Below are 18,598 nucleotides of genomic sequence, written 5' to 3'. Positions count from 1 at the left end.
GGTTAGATGAGATTGTTCTAGACTAAGGATACCCGAACTGTGTTCTGGGACCAGAAGTATCAACATCATCTGACAGTATGTTAGAAATGCAAATCCTAGGAGAAGGGGGGTGGGGTTATGGACATTGGGGAGGGTATGTGCTATGGTGAGTGCTGTGAAGTGTGTAAACCTGGCAATTCACAGACCTGTACCTTGGGAGATAAAAATACATTATATGTTTATAAAAAAAAAAAAAGAAATGCAAATCCTAGACCCCATCCTGAACCTAGGGAATAAGACTCTGCAGATAATTCATATGCAAAATAAAGCTTGAAAAGCACAGTTCTAGGAGATGCCTTAAATACTTCAGAAGCTGAGTTGGTACCTGATACTTCTTTTCTTTTCTTTCCTTTCCTTTTCTTTTCTTTTCTTTTCTTTTATTTCTTTTCTTTTCTTTTTTTCTCTTTTCAATTCCAGTAAGGTTAACATACAGTGATATATTACTTTCAGGTGTGCAATATAGTGATTGACTTTTCTATTCCTGACAGTAGTTTGGTCAACTGAACTTGAATGCTAGAATGGTCTAAAGCTTACCTAGTGCAGACCAATAATTATTCCTGGAAAAGATTATTTATCTTAAGTATTTCATGTCTTGCCTTTTCCAAACAAGACATTTTCTTTTTTTTAAGATTTTATTTATTTATTTGACAGAGAGATAGAGAGCACAAGTAGGCAGAACAGCAGGCAGAGGGAGAAGCAGGCTCTCCACTGAGCAGGGAGCCTGATGTGGGACTCCATCCCAGGACTCTGGGATCATGACCAGAGCCGAAGGCTGTTGCTTAACCGACTGAACCACCCAGGTGCCCCAAGCAAGAGATTTTCTAATCATATCTGAAGAGTGACAGGAACTTGAGAGATGCCTAGATTTCACCCTGTGTTGATCTGCATCCAGCACTTAACATAAGGGTGGAAATAGAGAAAACATTTTCTTACCCATATGAGGTCTCAGAAGACACTTAATTCTTAAACTGAATATTTTAACCCTTATGGGTTCCCAGAGATTTTGGACGATATGTGGCTGTGTGCTTTGGGTTGCCATCCATTCTAATTCTTTGCAGACTGGGTGCATTCCTACTTTATTCTCTGACTTTAGTCAAGATGGAGGAGGAAAGGGAATGAGTATATTTTTGAAACTTTAGAAACATAAATATAGCACATGGTGACTAGCGAGGATTCATGAATGAAATAGGGGTTGAAAATAGGTACCTATAAGGGTTATGCAGGCAAAATAAAAGTATGAAGTAGGCAGAGAAACGGGCAATGGGAAGTTGAGGGGACCAAGGTAAATTAGGGAGAACATGTCCAGTGTGTAAAAGCCAGCCCCTGCTTAGTCCCACCTGGTTGCAGTCAGGCAGTTGTAGGAGCACAGATCATCTGATAGAAGCATGAAATGTGAACTTTTGCATGGCATCTCTCAATGTTTTAGAACACATTGCAGGAAGAGGAATGTGTCTCATGACCAGATTCAATCCCCAGGTCACTAGTTGGCCACCTTCAGAGAAACAGATTCATGTAATATATTCCAATAATTATCAATTGCTTCTCTAAGGAAGTTATTTCTTTTATGTGTCATAAAACTATTATGTGTTCATTCTTACCCCATTTTCTTTTTGTTTTGTTCTTAAGGAGAAGAACAATGACTGCCATCCATTATCTGCATTACAATGCATTTAAAAACTTGAGCCACCCCACAGAGAACTTATTAATCTCCCAGTGAAATGGTACCAACATATTCTTGTAATATCGCTCACATACAATTTTCTCAGGATTTTTGCTAAGGGGATTTTGATGGAACCTGTTTGAGACAGGAAAAGAGGGCCTTGTCTTTTCTCAGTGGGGTGTCTTTAAAACACTGAAGGAACTCCTGGTGGCTCTGAAAGCTTTTGATATGCTTAAATTTGCTTAATTATCCCTAATACTGAATGCTTAGTCAAAACATAATGTCATATGGTGAACAACCTCAAAGGCTCTTCCTAATAGCGGCAATTGCTTTGGATAATGAATGAGCTGAACCTGCCAAGACTTCTGTGTTCCTCCGCATGTCCATCTTGGTATAAACAGAGGTCTTCCTCTGTTTAAAAAAGTGAATTTTGGTTTTTGTAGGTTGATGGGACTCTAACCTACTGTTCTCCAGCATTCACTATTGTATCTGTTTGTAAAACTTACTTCCATGTTAAACAGCTGATGCTATTATTTAACAGAATCTTTTAGTCCTCTTCAATCTTTTACTGTGCAACAATAATTTGAAAGCTTATACAGAAAACCAAATAAAAATGACAACTACTTCAAAGTATCAGGGCAAATTTTAAGCAAGAGTGTTTTAAATTTATATCTAAACCCACCATCCTCCACTTGCATTATTATTTGTAGTTTAATTTTTTTAAGAAAAAAAAAAAGAAATTTCTTAACATTTTTAACAAATTGGGAGAAACAATGGTTCATGTTGGGAGCAAAGGTTGCTAAGTCATTAGGAAAAAGTAAATGTTTTCTTTATTCATACTTGCGCTTGAAGAAGCCAGTACAATGCCTGGCACTTTGCAGTGACCCACGGAAGTGCTGAATGAATAATAGGACCCCAGCTGTTCTAAGAGCACATCCTCTCAAGGCCTGGTAGACTTGAGATGAGGATGGATAGTCCATGAGCAGAGATTTTCTTTCCAGACCAGGAGCATCCCCCAGTCTGACCCTTTCAATGCTGGTAGAAGTAGGAGAAGGGTGAGGATCGGTAAGATTGTGGTGAATGTCACAATTCAAGGATCTCATGTTTTATATTCTTGTAGTTTTTTTTTTTTTTTAAAGAACCTATTCAAACCCACTCACACATTTATATTAAAAGTTATGTTAATTGCCAAGCAAATAATATTTCAAACTTAGAAACCCTACTCATTCCTAATTATAGCTGTCAGAATGGCAGGGCTTTGTGAACTAAGTAGCAAACATGGAAAAGCCTTCCTCGTAAATCAATAAAGTGGAACATTTTAAAAGATACATAATTAATTATTTAGCACAAGGAAACACTCTGCAGCTTGTACTGTGTCTATGTACAATTGCATGATTCTTTTCTTTCTGATAGAATGCTAATTGTTCTTTTTAAGTACCTTGGATACAAATCACTTGATTTCCTAACTGGTATGTCAAACTAACTTACATAGTCAGTACCTACTTGTGAATATATTGAAAATATGGCTATGGAAGTAAATGGAATGGACCATTTACAGCCTTCTTTATAATACCTCAAAGGCATCTATCATGTAGGCAAGCACTTTGGCTTAACAATTTCTCCTTTAATACAAGAGGCTTGTTAAAAGTGGCTGTTCAGAATATGTTGTTCATTCAGTAGTGATTTCTGATAGTTTCAGTAGCATGTAGGGAACTGTAACAGTGATTTATTTTAAGTTATTATACTAATTACAGATGTAACATTAAATTGTTTGCTCAAAATTTTAACCTAGAAGGGGGGGAAAAAAAAAGATTTAGATACAGAGGTGTGTAGCATTGTGGATGATATTATGGGCTCTAAAAGAAAACTTTCTGGGTTTGTTTCTGCCCCCACCATCTATTAGCCAAATGAATTTGGTCCTCTTACTAACGTGTCTGGGTTACATATTTCTCCCTTGGAATTTGGGTCTGATAACTGTTCTCATTGCATGGTGTGAGGATGAATCCCAACAATATATGTAAAAGGCTTAGATAATACTAACCACATAAACACTTGATTTTTTTCTAGCTATTATTGTTTCAAAATTAAACCAGAAATTAGGATACTTTCTGCATTGCCAGAAAACATTTAATAATTACTAATTACTTGAGAACCAATGGTTCATACCAGTCTTTATAAATATTCACAGTAAATACCATAAAACATTACTCTGTTGTATAAAGAAAGGCCAATGCATTTGGAGATGTGCTTTTTTTTCCCTGAAGAAACTTGCTTTATGAGAACATCTTATATCTCTGCCTGCTAATCCCTTATTTGGGTCTTTGTCCTTAGGTGAAATCCCTTATTGACATAAGACTAATACTTTAGCTATCTAAAAATTCAGCTCCCTGGAAGACTCTCTCTGGAAGATGATGGCTCAGCACCAGGAAATAAACAGGCCATTCTAGGCATAAAAAGAAAAAGTAGATGTCAAAAAACCTATGTCCCAAATTCTTACTCTTTACTTATAAGGGCTTTTTTTTTTTTTTCAGTCATTCACTCAAAGTTTATTTGTCCTCATTTTATATATAGTTCCTATGGAAAAGCGATTCTGGATTCCTGTGAAGGAAATTAGGAAGCAATAAATTAGAAATGGGAAAACTGATCATATCTATGTCATCGAGAATTTAGCAAATGGCTGATGACAACAAAGGAGATAGAAAATTTCAGAAGGCAGAAATGATGTAAAAGAATAAGTCCGAGAACCTTTCAGAGCTATTTTGCTTTGAGATGGATCTTCCTTTTTACCTCAATAGATTCTGATGCTATCTAAGATTGTAATATACAGATTAATAATTGATATTTATACATGATCTAAATCATCAAAAATATTTGGACCTGTTTACCTTACTTTGTGTAAGAAGTTAGAGAAGGAATATACCAGATTTGCCAAACTGGTGGCTTGCAGAAGGACTCTGACTTGGTGAATATAATCGGTTATAGTTTATTTAAAACAATTGAATTACTTACTTGCTGATATTTAAAAAATCAGAAACTTTCTCCTAAAATTGGCTCCCATTTCTTGGAAAAATTAGAAGATATGGTAATAATGAACCTATGTACTTATTTTCCAACAGACAACTGTATGGGAACTCTCATATATTACCAATGGCATTAAAAATATCATCACCACTTGCAGTGTGGGGGTTAAGGGTGTAGGAGAAGAATAAATGAAACAAGATGGGATTGGGAGGGAGACAAACCATAAGTGACTCTTAATCTCACAAAACAAACTGAGGGTTACTCGGGGGAGGGGGGTCGGGAGAGGGTGGTTGGGTTATGGACATTGGGGAGGGTATATGCTATGGTAGTGCTGTGAAGTATGTAAACCTGGTGATTCACAGACCTGTACCCCTGGGGATAAAATACAATATATGTTTATTAAAAAATAAAAAAAAATAAAAATTAAAAAATATTGTCACCACCTTGGAAAATTTGGAAGTTTATTATAATGTTATTATAAAATTTTGAAAGCTTCTCATAAAGCTAAACTATAACCCAAAGATTCTACTCCTAATTTAACCTAAAGAAATCAGTGCATATGTTCACAAAGAAGATTTATATAAGAATGGTCATAACAACTTTAGTCATAATAGCTTCAAACTGGGAACAACCCAAATGCCCATCAACAGGAGAATGTATTAACAAATTATGGTACAGCCATTCAGTAGAATGCAACCCCAAAATAATAATAAACACAAAAACAAGTAAGTGATACACAGCAACATGGAGAAAACTCAAAACCATTATATGGAGGGGAAAAAAAAAGTCAGGCATAAAAAGTACACCCTTTCTGATTTCATATGTAATGAAGTTTAAGATAAGAAAGATTATCCTACAGTGCTAGAAATCAGAATAGTAATTGTCTTGGGGGATCTGAGGTGGAATTGCAACTGGAATTGACTGGAAAGGGAAATTTGTGGGCTGCTGGAAATATTGTTTATTTTGATTTTGGTGGTGGTTATATACATTTGCCAATATTAAGCTCTATGCTTGTCTGCTGTGGATTTTACTGGAGACACCGTATGTGCCAACAAATATGATCAACCTAAAGACAAGAGAAACAAACTCATAATTAAAGCCAAATAGCTGCCATCTCCTTTAGCCATGTTATACTCTATTTGCGTGGGTCTGGTGGGTATCAAGTCTGTAACCCTAAGACAGTTTTAGTTACCTGGAAAACTCTGTTCTTCATGGTTACTAATTCCTTCAAGGTTCTAGAGAGTGACAATGTTTAGCTGTTTATCCTTGCATGTTTTGCTCAACGTAGCTTTCTGAGCTGCTTTACTTTGGGTGTTTCAGTTGGCTATCTATCCTCATGTATCAAATGATTAACTGTTATCACTCAGAGCATTTCAAACATTTTAAATAAGAGCACTGCTTGACACAGCAGGCAGCAAGCTTAGGTGAAATAATAAAACTCATTACCCTGAAGACTTACACAGATTCAAAATAATAATCAAAAATAGCTGCACACTGACAAATACAATTATATATTTCAGATCTTTAGAGTTTAAATCATAGCTCAGAGATCCATAACAATTTCCTAAAAGAAGCTATGGATGATTTCAAGTGAATGACAAGAAGGTCAACCAGTTCTCTTTCATAATACATTCTTTGTTATTTCTATCAGGGACTAAATTCTAAGATGAAAGGATTAAATCTCTGACCAAGAATGGCATTTTAATATTAAACAAATTCAGTCTCCACCAGAATAAAGAATTTCTTGATAAAACCTTAACATAAATCTTTGTGTTTTTCAGAAATTTAAGAGTGTGCACACACACACACACACATACAACCCCCTTATATGTCAAATTCATTTGCATTCAGAAGCGTGATGCCATTTGAAACTTTATTAAAAGAGGATCTATTCAAGGTCAACTACTATACTTGGTAACAAGCATTAAAAGCAGTTTATGAGCAACACATGTTATTAATTAATAATGCACATGTAGTTAAGTGTTGAGATTAAGCAATATTTATGCATGTAAGTATGACTCATTCTTTTCTTAGTGATTTATGAGACAGAATTTTCATCTAACAGACATTTCCAGGTATCTAATCAACCAGAGGTTTTGCATTTTCATCATGAGACAGAGATGTTTCAAATTTAATTACAACTCATTGACCTACAGTAGTGCTTTCAGGGTTGATTTCCATAGTCATCACCAGCAAGTGGAAGCTGACCAGTAATTAAAAGAATTACAAATCTAAAGATTTATAAATAATCTGGTAATATAGTAGGCTTTTTTGGTTTTTTAAGATTTTTTTTTCTTAGAAATTTGGAGATGTGACTATAAATTAACATTGCTGTCTGGTCAATCTATGTCCTCACAAGTTAACCATGTCTATGCAGATCTACAACATCCCTTCATGCCCAGAATATTCTAGTAGGTTCCCTCCTGCTGTTCCTGCTCCCAGGCACTTCTTGCTGAGCACTGCCCACATGGAATAGATTCATCTACCTCAAAGACCATTTTCACAAGTTGTCCTGACATTCAAGATGTTCGTAATGTTAGAAAGCAGTATAAACCCCTTCTAAGACCACAGAAATTCCACGTCAGGTTCTGCCATGATATATCTATGCTACCTTATTTAACTTTAAGGTCATTTTAAGTTTTGACTTTATTTTTATCACATAAAAAGATAAGAGTAAGTAGATACATACTACTTGCTATACCTACCTCATTTTTTTTTTTTTTTTTGTAAGTAGGCACAGTGCGATCAAGTTTGGCTGCATATGATGAATGCCACAAAAAGTCTAAAAAGTACCAAGTTCTGTACCTGAGATACTGATAGGATTTGAAAATCCACAAATGATTCTAATGCATAATCAAGATTGAGGAATAGTGATGTTGTTGAAGGAAATCTTTATGATTTCCCTCTTGAGGAGGGAAATTAGTAAATTCCCTAGAAAAAGATTAAACATTTTTTTATCAATTTAACTCTAAATAATCATCAGAGTCTTTATTCAGCATATAGCCTTTCTATTCAGACTTTCTCCCTAATAATGTCCTTTTTGTGTACTAATGGCCATGATGGACCAATTCTACATGGCATTTGTCACATTACCATAATGCATTACAATTTTTTTAAGAATTGATCTCCTACCACATCTGAAACATCCCTGCATATTTTGGTATGTAACTTTTGTCATAATATGTGTTGAAAGAGATGATAGAGTGGCATGTTTTCTTGGTTTCACCTTAGCAGACATAAATGCCCCAGAACTGTACATGCTAATTCGAGATAGACATGAGATAGAGAGATGAATGAGTTTAGATATTTGACAGCTTGACAGCAGTTAGCTGCAGATATATATATATATATATATATATATATATTTTTTTTTTTTTTTTTTTTTTTTACCCTTGGGATTTTTACAAGGAAAACACACTGTAGAGTGGATTGTAATGCAAGAAAACTACGCTTATTAGTGATTGACAGCTGTAGGTTTCTGTCATCTTCAAGAAGGAAAGATGTGTGGTAATAAAGGAACCCATCCATAAATCTGTATATGATGGAGGAGACATTCTGTTAGAATTCAGTACAGATGGGAGCACTTCAGCACATAGCAAGCAGAGCTTCTCCTTTTGACTGTCTTTTAAACACAGTTTCTGTCTCCTAAGGCTTCAGAATTTTGTGTAGTATTTGAAAAATCAGCCACATGCTTCAACTACAAACATAATGCCATCTCTGGACATTGCCGACATGCATTCTTCTGCAACGCTGGTGAATCTGCATCAAGCCATTTACACTTGTTTACTGCATTTCCCCAGCAATCAAAAGCAGGCACTTCTGAAATGGTGGTTTGGGATTGCGGTTAACATCTGGAATGGGAAAGAGGAGTGACTAACACATCTGCTTGACACTAGAGACACTTCTTTTTATCTTTTAATGCCAAACTTACTGAATGAGTGGGGTCTATTTATTGCCTCCATTTCCTGCAACCTAATGATTTCTTTCACTACGCCAGTGCGATTGCTCACTGAAATGGTTTCTGACAATGTCTTCATTTGTCAATCTCAGCAGTTCTTTCTTTGTTCTTACTTTTTCTTGATGTTTTGGTACATTTAACACAGTTGACCACTTCCTCTATCACTTTTCCCTGATATCTGTGACAATAGTGTGTTTTCGAGTATGTATTCTTACTTCTTTCCTGTTTCTTCTTGGGGTTTATTTTCTTCCTTCTCTAGAGGAGCTAAGGATGTGGTAATTTTCTCCACATTTTTTTCTATGTCTTAACTACTTTCAGTATTTTATCAATTCACATCTCCAACCATCATTGCTAAGAAAACAGCCTGAAAGAAAAAGAAAGAAGGAAAGAAAGAAAGTCACAAACCTCCCATGAAATTTACCCACTGAATTTTCACTTGAATGCTTGACTGAATTTAAAATAACAGGCTCATCTCTGAACTTCAGCGTTTTCGTATTCAATTAATCTCTGACTTTTGTTTTTTCTTTTGAAATCTTTGTCAAATCTTTTTCTCTAGCTGCACTGCTTCCCGTCTAGCCCAGAATCTCTTCCTACCATTTTTGAGTCACTGAAATAGCATTCCATAAGAAAACTGCAATTCCTACATTCTTTCATTTCTTTTGATTATGACCATCTAATTAATATTTATAAAATATAAACTATATCACATTATGTCCTCATTATCTTTCTGCAGTATCTTTCCTTTGCTCAGTATAAGTTCCACAAAGTAGAGAATTTATCCATCTTAGTATTATATCCTTGTTATTAGGTAACTAGTAAATAGTAGATTTTAAATACAACTGTTGAATGAATGATGTAGAATTAATTCTAAATACTATCTGAATTTAATGTTTTCCACAACTTGACTCCAGTTTATTTCTTTAAACCTATCTTTCCATACTCCTTTCTATGAATCCTAAGTTCTAGTTACTCTCCAAATACACTGTGTACATCTCTTCAATAATTCCCTTTCAAGAACTGTCAAAATGATTTCCTCTTCCTAGATTTGTCTTCAAAATCCTGTTTTTACTTAAATTCTTAAGTGTGCCTCCTTTCATCAGTTCCATCTGGAAATGGCAACTCGTATTTGTTTATATTTATAGAATGTTTTCACTTTAGTACGTGTTTTGCATAGATAGCCCTTTACATTTCACAATCACCCTATGAAGTAGGTCTAATTCCTCCTCCTCAACAACTGAGGACACCACCACTTGGAGAAGTCAAGTCACAGAGCAGTTAAATTACAGAGCTCAGATATGAGCCTTGAATGGTCCAACTACAGAGACTAGAGTCTCAGTTCCCATAGCTTTCACGGTCATGACATTCTCCTCTGAGCTCCTGGCATGTGGTCTGTATTGCTCATTTAGCATTATTCATATTTCCTTGCATGATTGTTTAATTTGTCATATGTATTAACCTTGTCTCTCAAATGCAGAGAATAGATCTGAATAGAGATATGAACAATAATTACTAAAGTGTCATTATCGACTCATGGGATTTCATTTAGATCAAAACATACACTGTTGGCCTGGTGAACTAACTACTGAATAGATATTACCTGTTCAGTGCTTTATCCTAACAGGAGCATTAAATCCACTTGGCAAAAAATATTTTCAGAACTGCAGTAGATGTAAAGTAAGAACATCTCTTTATTTATGTAAATAATTAAAAATAAATGTCAGGCATGCCCCATTCCTACTCATTTAAGTCATTTTAATGATACATGAAATATAAAAGGAGATTTTGTTAAAGGTCTCTAAGGAGAAAAGGGCAACACCACTAAATAAAGAAGGATGATCATGCTGGGGCAAACTTGAAAGGAGATGGCATTTATACAAAATGCAATTTACTTTGACAGTAATTTTCTGAATTTTGCTGGTTATTATTGAAGATATATGTGTGTTTGACTAAGAATGCTCCCTCTTTCCTCTCTAGCCAGCTGCTCTGTTTGATCCTACCGTGAAGCCACCATCCTGTGTTAATGGCTTCACAGTTTGTTCCTGGGGAAGAAAAAAATTATTATGATGTCACAAATCTGTCATTTTGACTTCACTGCAGGGTCAGGTTGGGGAGAGAATGGGTTGTAAAGAATAAAATCCCTCAGGTGGAAACTTTTTCTCTTTATAATAAGAAATATTGTTAGGACAGGCACTTAAAATCAAGTAGACAAAAGGGTATATGACTTAAATGTTCACAGGTATCATGTTAGAAATAATCCATCTGAAATTCTCTTACTTTTAATGATGTCAGGATAAATTTTTTTCCCTGTACATCCAAACGGATCTTTCTCTTCACTTTTCTACATATACCTTATAGGTCCTGGTATCATAGGAAGAGTTTCCTTTTCTGGATTTGTAATAAGCTCTTTTTGCATAAGTACCAAAGTGCATTGTCCCAGCCCTTTTAAATTAATGCTCACCAACTTCGGGTTTCAGATGGCAGAGTTGCAGCAATTTTGCTCCTCCTTTCTCAAATCCATCAAAAACAATGACTAGAAATTTAAAAGATCTTCTAGCTAAAATGAAACAAAGAAATGGCTAAGATCTCAAATTACAAACTAACTGTATGCCTACCAAACGATGTGAAATCTGGGCCAAAAGAGGGAAGAATGCTGAGAGCCAACACATGCCTTTTTGAACATGGATGGATATCGATTTTTCCAACAGTAAATGTTACAATCCAGAAAGGCATATCCAGTGGCTCTTTGATTAAAGATGACAACATCCAGGGGGGTAGAGTGGCTGCAGAAAACTACAGAACCTCCCCATGGAATATAAATTTAGTAGCATCGGATAGCAGGGGAGGTGGCACTGAAGTAGAAACCAAACTGGCACTCACTATTAGTCTTGACTCAGCCGCACACTCTTTGAGAGAGTGCCAGAAGCCAAGCAGGGAGAGGAAGCAGCAGCACAGGGAATATCTGACATAAAAGGGTTCTCTGTGAGTCACAATTACTACTTGCACGCAAAAATGAGTCATGCATTCAGGACAAAGGGGAAGTCTGATTTGGCGTGAGAATGTTTGAGACACAAAATTTCAGTCCAGTCTCTGGACCTCCCTATATTATAGCTCATTCTACCCAGTCCCATATCTTATTTTCAGCAGGTAGCTAACTTCATTCAAACTTGAGTAAAACTTAGAAACCAACAGATAAACGATGGGACTAAATGGAGGAAGCAGACAGAAACAAATGGTAGTAAACTTGCACGGATTCTTACTTAAAAATGCACAGGAAGAATTTAAATAAATAGCTTATTCTATTCTCAAAGAAGTTAAAAGAGAAATATAAGGGTCCGAATAGAAGACTCCATATAATAGAAGAAAGTTCAAAGCAAGCTGTTGGTCCTCAGAAAAGAAATATAAGGAACAAATAAAACATACTGGAAATAGTACCATAAAATAAGGCAGTTTAAAATATAATAAAAGTGATTGAAAGAACAAAGATATAGTGGGTAGAATGGGGGAAAACATAAAATTAAATGGAAAATAACAAGAACACAAAAGTAGTAATCAATGATGATAAATTAATGAGATGATAAATGAATCACTCATATTTCATATTCCTGAATAAAACAAATGGAACAATGAAAAAAGCTTTTGAATACATATTAAGATAAAGCCCCTGCAAAAAACCCCATATTTTTAATTTACAGCTCAAAAAGGTATTTGTGTTGTAGAAAAAGATGATACAGAAATATCAGTGGCAAATTTGGTAAAATTACTAAATTTCAATATTAAATAATCATATAAACAACCTGTAAGAAAATAGATTAACAATCAGAGTGCCCTCAAATTTTTATAAGAGAATGCAAGACCAGAAGACAATATATAGTATGATTAAAGTTTTGAGAAAAGGATACTGTGGCCCAAGATTTTTTTTTTTTAGGATTTTATTTATTTATTTGACAGAGATCAGAAGTAGACAGAGAGGCAGGCAGAGAAAGAGGGAGAAGCAGGCTCCCCGCTGAGCAGAGAGCTCGATGTGGGGCTCAATTCCAGGGCCCTGACATCATGACTTGAGCCGAGAGCAGAGGCTTAACCCACTGAGCCACCCAGGCTCCTCTCTCTCTTTTTTTTTTTTTCTTTTTTTTAAAGGATTAATGGCCCAAGATTTTATACCCAGTCCTGCTGTCCTTTAAGTACAAAAGGCAATAGGCAAATCATCTCATACATGGAAAAACTTAGGGAACCCAGCAAAAATGGAAAAAAGAAATTGTTTAGAAAAACTATTGGCTAGATTTTGCCCACCAGAAAATGAATCAAAATGAACCTGAAAAATGGAGAAACAATATAAAAAAAACCAAAACCCAAAACCTACAAATAGTAAGCTCTGAATCTGTTAAGATATAAAATTATAAGTAGAGTGAGACTTTTAGCTAAAGGATGGAATTTAAATGGTATCAAGTATATAATGGAAAAAAGAAAGAAAAATCATGGAATATAGTATGGGAAAGGAAATGGGGAAAAGTCCAAGACTAATTTATTCATCTATCACAATTGACATTCAATGAATTTGTCTGTATTTGAAGCTTGTAGTTAAAAAAAGTAGGATTACAATGTTTTAAACATTTTTATTAAATAAACAAGCTTTTTAAGGAACTAATAGTCTCTGCTGAAGAAACATTTATGTAAATTCTAGCATTTTATTTCCAATTGATTTTTTCCTCTCTTAAAATAACAAATTTAATTACATATTTTATATTCAAACAGTTTGTATGATGTGATTCCATTACACCAAAATTATGACTAAAAGCCTTATATCTTTCTACATCTAGTTGCCTAAGAACTGGCCACACAGGTCTCTTTAGGTAAAAATTCTGTGGCATCTAGTTCTAATTTCATATGTCATTATTTACTATCTTTCATCTACGTAAGGACAAGAAGAGATGATGAAGTTAATTTTAACTTAGTTAAACAATATTTACTTTGTTTAAATTGAATTAACTTTGTTTAATTTTGGTTAATCTGGCTGGGGAGAGTAGGAACAACATTTTACTCTATTATTTTTTCAACATTGTTTGACCTTTTATTTTTATTCTGATTTTTATTTTAAAACCCACACTGAATAAGACAGCAGGAAAGTGTGTCTTCCACAGTTTCAAACATTCACATAAGAAAATCTTTTATTTGATTTGAATAAATAGTTATTGAGTGATTGTGACTGCAAATAGCACAATCTGAAAGTTTCTACATATTGCTTTGGAAGTCTTACTTCCTTAAATTCATCCCTCCCTTAGTTTTAACCTCATTATTCTGTCTCCTTCATGGACTGCTTTCCTTTGTCTTCATTTCTAGATTCCAACTTTGCTATAGCTCCTTTTCCTACAAGTAGAATTTCATCAAGACTAGTCACAGATTTCACCTTTTCTCTGTGCTCACTCTCCACCAAAGTCCGCAGAAAAGTATCCTTCTAAGAAGATGGCCATCTCATCCATTTCTCCATCCCTACTCCCTCTCCCAAGCTCTAGTTTTTCCTTGTGTAGGTGCATGAAACTTTTCATTTTAAGTTTCTTCCCTCTCCCCAAACTCAACTTGGTTAAAATTGATTTATCAGTTTCCTTAAAAACAACACACAGAGACATGCACACATCAAACTAATGAGAAAAACAAAACCTTATTCTTCCTCTCAAAAAGAGATTTATTGAAGTCTGTTAAAAGCCAAATGTTTCAGATGGAGCTGTCTATATTAACATTCTAGTTCCTCACCTCCCACTCAGTTCTTATCTGACAATAATTTGGATTTTATTCGTTCCCCTCTTCCTAAACTACTCTCCTCAAGGCCACCAATACCCTTCCCATAACTAGATCCAGTAGGAGGTGTTTTAGGTTTCGACCTGTGTATCTACAAAGCAAACTTCAATACTGTTAACCACTCCCTCCAAGAAACAGTCCCCTTAATTTTCTCCCAGCATGTCTTCCTCCTTTTTAACTCTAACAGTCAACTTCTTAGTCTCCTGTGCCAGCACATCCTCCCTACTTGACTTCTGAATCCTGCAGATTTCCAAGGGTTCCTCTAAGCTCTGTTAAGCCTCTCACTGTAAACTTTCTTTCCAGTGGATATCATCCATACCTATGACTCATCTGTTGGGGACCTCTACATTTAGATCTATAGCCTAGACTGCTCCTCTGAGTTCAGACACATATTTCTATTTTCCGATTCAATATTTCCAGTAAGAATCTCAAAGACACATCCAACTCTGTTTTTCCAGGAATGAACTCATGATTTCCTTTTCCAAACCTGGACCCACACTGTTCTCTCTCCCAGGAGAGAGAGAAACTTTCCATCATTTGCCTTAATTAACATCACTCTCACAGAGAAACATCCTTGGAGCACCTCAGCTCCCTCAGGTACTCTTGTTGCATGAACTCATAGCTTCCTCTGTTTCCCTTTATAAGCCCTATCAGAGTTTATAATTATGTGTTTGTTATTTTGTTACTATTAATGGTATTAATATTGGTATATTGTATATACCAATTGGTATATACAATATACCAATTAATTAATTGGTATATAACATTATATACCAATTATATACCACTGTTATTATATACCAATACCAATATTGGCTTATTAATATTGGTAATATTAATTATATTATATTACCAATTATTATATTATATTAATTATATTATATTACCAATTATTATATTAATGCCAATATTGGCTTATTAATGTAATTAATATTGGTAATATTAATTATATTAATATTGGTAAATAACCAATATTAATTGGTTAATTGACTAACATCAATCTTCAAGAATATGAGTGTACATGTCTATATAAGATTATATGTATAATATAATACTTATACATTTAATATGTATTAAATAATAAATATATAACATATATGTATATATGTTCATATATTTACAATATTTATTCTACAAATATATATAATTAGTATACTTATATATTGGTTATTTGATATCTGGCTATCTGTCTGTCTTCCTCTGAAGATTATGAACTCCATTGAGCCCCCATGGACTTGCACAACATATGGCAAATAGTGTACCCTCAAATAGTTGTTAAAAGAATACACTTTTTGAATAAATTAATAAGTGGCTGAGCATTCTCTCTGGTATCCAGCCTTTAAGTCATGTCATCTTTGTTTTTTGCTTCAGCCTCATGCTATCTATTCTCTATCTAAACACCTTGTCTAGTCCTCTTCTTCCTATTTCTATTTCTACCATTCTGGTTCATTTCCTAATCACCTTATGTTTAATCTATTGCAAGTGAAAGTTTGGTCCCTGTTCTCCTAATCTATCCTTTATAACATGGAGAGATTAAACATTTAAGAATTATGCTTTGCATCTTCTATTCTCTCAAACAAAAACCTTTCAACGTTCTAATTAATTACTAAAGAAAAGTCCACATTTCTCAACTGTGATCTAGTTCAAGACACTGACACAACCAAGCTATCTTCTTCTTTTTTTTTTTTTTAAAGATTTATTTATTTGACAGAGAGAAATCACAAGTAGACAGAGAGGCAGCCAGAGAGAGAGAGAGAGGGAAGCAGGCTCCCTGCTGAGCAGAGAGCCCAATGCGGGACTCCAGGACCCTGAGATCATGACCTGAGCCGAAGGCAGCGGCTTAATCCACTGAGCCACCCAGGCGCCCCACCAAGCTATCTTCTTATTGTCCTTTTAAAATGGTTTGTACAGTCTAGTAACTTTGGTGCCACAGTTCTTCTTTCCGGAATGTAAATCCCCCTCTCCCACCTCCACAGTACATATGCATGTAGTATTCCATACTTAATAACATTCTACCAAACATCAAGCCCAGCCATAAAACTATGGAATTTTCCCCAATTCCTCAGCTAAAAATTTTCTCTTCCTCATGTGATACAGTGTTTGTCCCACACAATACAAGATATTACATCAATCATGATTTTTAATCATATGTATATGATTTGTTTTGGAGTGCCAGTGGTTTATTTTCTTGGTTTTTTTTTTTTTTTTTAATTCTCCCCCCAAATATTTCTGTTGTATCCTGGGAGACAACAGATTTTAAATTTCCTCCATTTGGCATCCATATTTTCAATGCCTATGTGTTCTGAGTTTGCAAGTAATAAAAGAATTCTGATATTTGCCATTTAGATATATATATGTAAATGTATCTGTATCTCCACCTCTATCTGCATCCATTTGCATAGGTCAATTGTGTGTGTCTCTCTATGTATCTAGTCCTAATGTCCCTCCACATCTGTCCTGCTTTTGTCCTTCCAGATCACTGTATGCACAGATCTACCTACAGATTCTGTAGAGACCCTCTGTGGAGGGTCTGTTTCACTGCCTGAACATAATGGGTTATAATGTCTGAAATATATTGGCCAGCGTGGCCTCATGACAAATGTGATTTTTTAAAAAGATTCTATTTATTTATTCCAGAGTGGGGGAGGGGACATGCGGGAACACAAGCATGGGGGGAAGGGGCTGAGGGAGAAGCAGGCAGGAAGCCCAGTGGGAGGCTGGATGCCAGGATCCTGGTGTCATGACCTTAATTGTCCAAAGCAGACCCTTAACTGACTGAACCATCCAGGCATCCCCCCAAATGTGATTTTTTAAATGTGTGTGTATGTGTGTGTGTGTGTGTGTGTGTGTGTATTTTAGCTGGTCAACTCGATTTTAAGTTACCTCAATGCAAGAACAATGCCAGCTACTTTATTTCTCAGTGCCCAGAGTGACAGTAGGTGCCAAAACAGTTTGTACTGATTTTAACAGTAGAATCTGGACCAGGAAGGGACAGAGGGAAGTGAAAGGTCACGATTATGATGGTGTACTTTTCTATTATCACTATTTATAGTAGCAATGAAAATATTTGTAACAAACATATATGTGTTTGTATTATTTCAAATGGCATTCTAATTAATCATTTCACTAGACTTCCTTGGGGGACTAACTCTACATTACTAGTAAGAGAACTTAAACAATCTTCTCTTCTCATGAATATGAATTTAAAACACATATCTACCTAAGTCAGAATAATTGTTTTTGTTGTTGTTATTTAATATTGAGAGAGATGAAAATTTTACACCACTTAGTAGGAGCTTCTAACATAGGTTTTGGAAACTGATGAACCTATTGAGACATACGCAAAGTTTACACTGGTTTTCATGCTGATTTTAAAGATTCAAAATATACCCTAAATCTTTAAATACCCTTCAAATCCGAGTGTTCTAATAAAAAGGGATTGTCGGCAAATTATAAATAAGTCAGATCCTAAATTTCAATATGAAGAGAATAGGAGACAGAAAGTGAAATACAGGTAAATATAGGAGATTTCCCCTGGCTTTTAGAAAACTTTGGGCCAGCGTTGTAAAATCAAATAGCTCTAATAAAACTGTTTTAAGACTACATGAAAACGAGTCCGTTTTGCTCAAATCAAACCAGTTCAAGAAAATTTGGCCCCTTTAAAGTTGACCTCATTAATTTCATGATCTTTGGATGGCACATAGCACCCCAACTGTGAGGATTAGTTTGTACCTTTGAAACCCACCAGCATCATATATCTCTGAAGATTAAAAAAAAAAAAAATGCAACAAAGAACTCTGAACTTGGGTAATTAAAATGCAGGCATTTGTTCAAATAGCTCTGCATTCAGCTATTAATAATCATTGGGTGAAAATCTTTTTAGAAATAACATAGGTATAATATAGATCAGCTAGTGAGCATTTCTTTGTTAGAGATGGCTGCTCTTAAAGATTGGGGATAGTGTCTCCTATAAAGTTACTGGGCATGTATGTGTGCATCACCCTTCCCATGACCTTGATACTAACACAGAGTTAACAATCATCTCAAAACTCATGATCAGTCAATAGCAGTTCATTCCCTTGCATTTTATATATGAGCCAAAATATGCCCTTTCTGCTGCACTATTTTGT

At 35.1% G+C, this 18,598-nt stretch overlaps 1 long non-coding RNA gene across 2 annotated transcripts; it reads right to left on the bottom strand.

Moving 5' to 3' along the window:
- Positions 1-8,122: 8,122 nt before the first annotated feature.
- LOC309842215 lies at positions 8,123-11,630 on the bottom strand. Of its 2 annotated transcripts, none has more exons than XR_014299564.1 (3): positions 11,556-11,630; positions 8,652-9,042; positions 8,123-8,571 (listed from the first exon to the last, which is right to left on the bottom strand). It is a non-coding gene; the product is annotated as an uncharacterized lncRNA (long non-coding RNA). The 2 variants fall into 2 exon arrangements; XR_014299565.1 differs by lacking the exon at positions 11,556-11,630 and adding an exon at positions 11,137-11,170.
- Positions 11,631-18,598: the final 6,968 nt, after the last annotated feature.

The sequence above is a fragment of the Mustela nivalis genome, assembly GCF_964662115.1.
Source record: "Mustela nivalis genome assembly, chromosome: 10".
Classification (NCBI taxonomy): domain Eukaryota; kingdom Metazoa; phylum Chordata; class Mammalia; order Carnivora; family Mustelidae; genus Mustela; species Mustela nivalis.
Note: the sequence above shows the minus strand (reverse complement) of the source record. Positions and strands in the feature narration are given on the sequence as shown.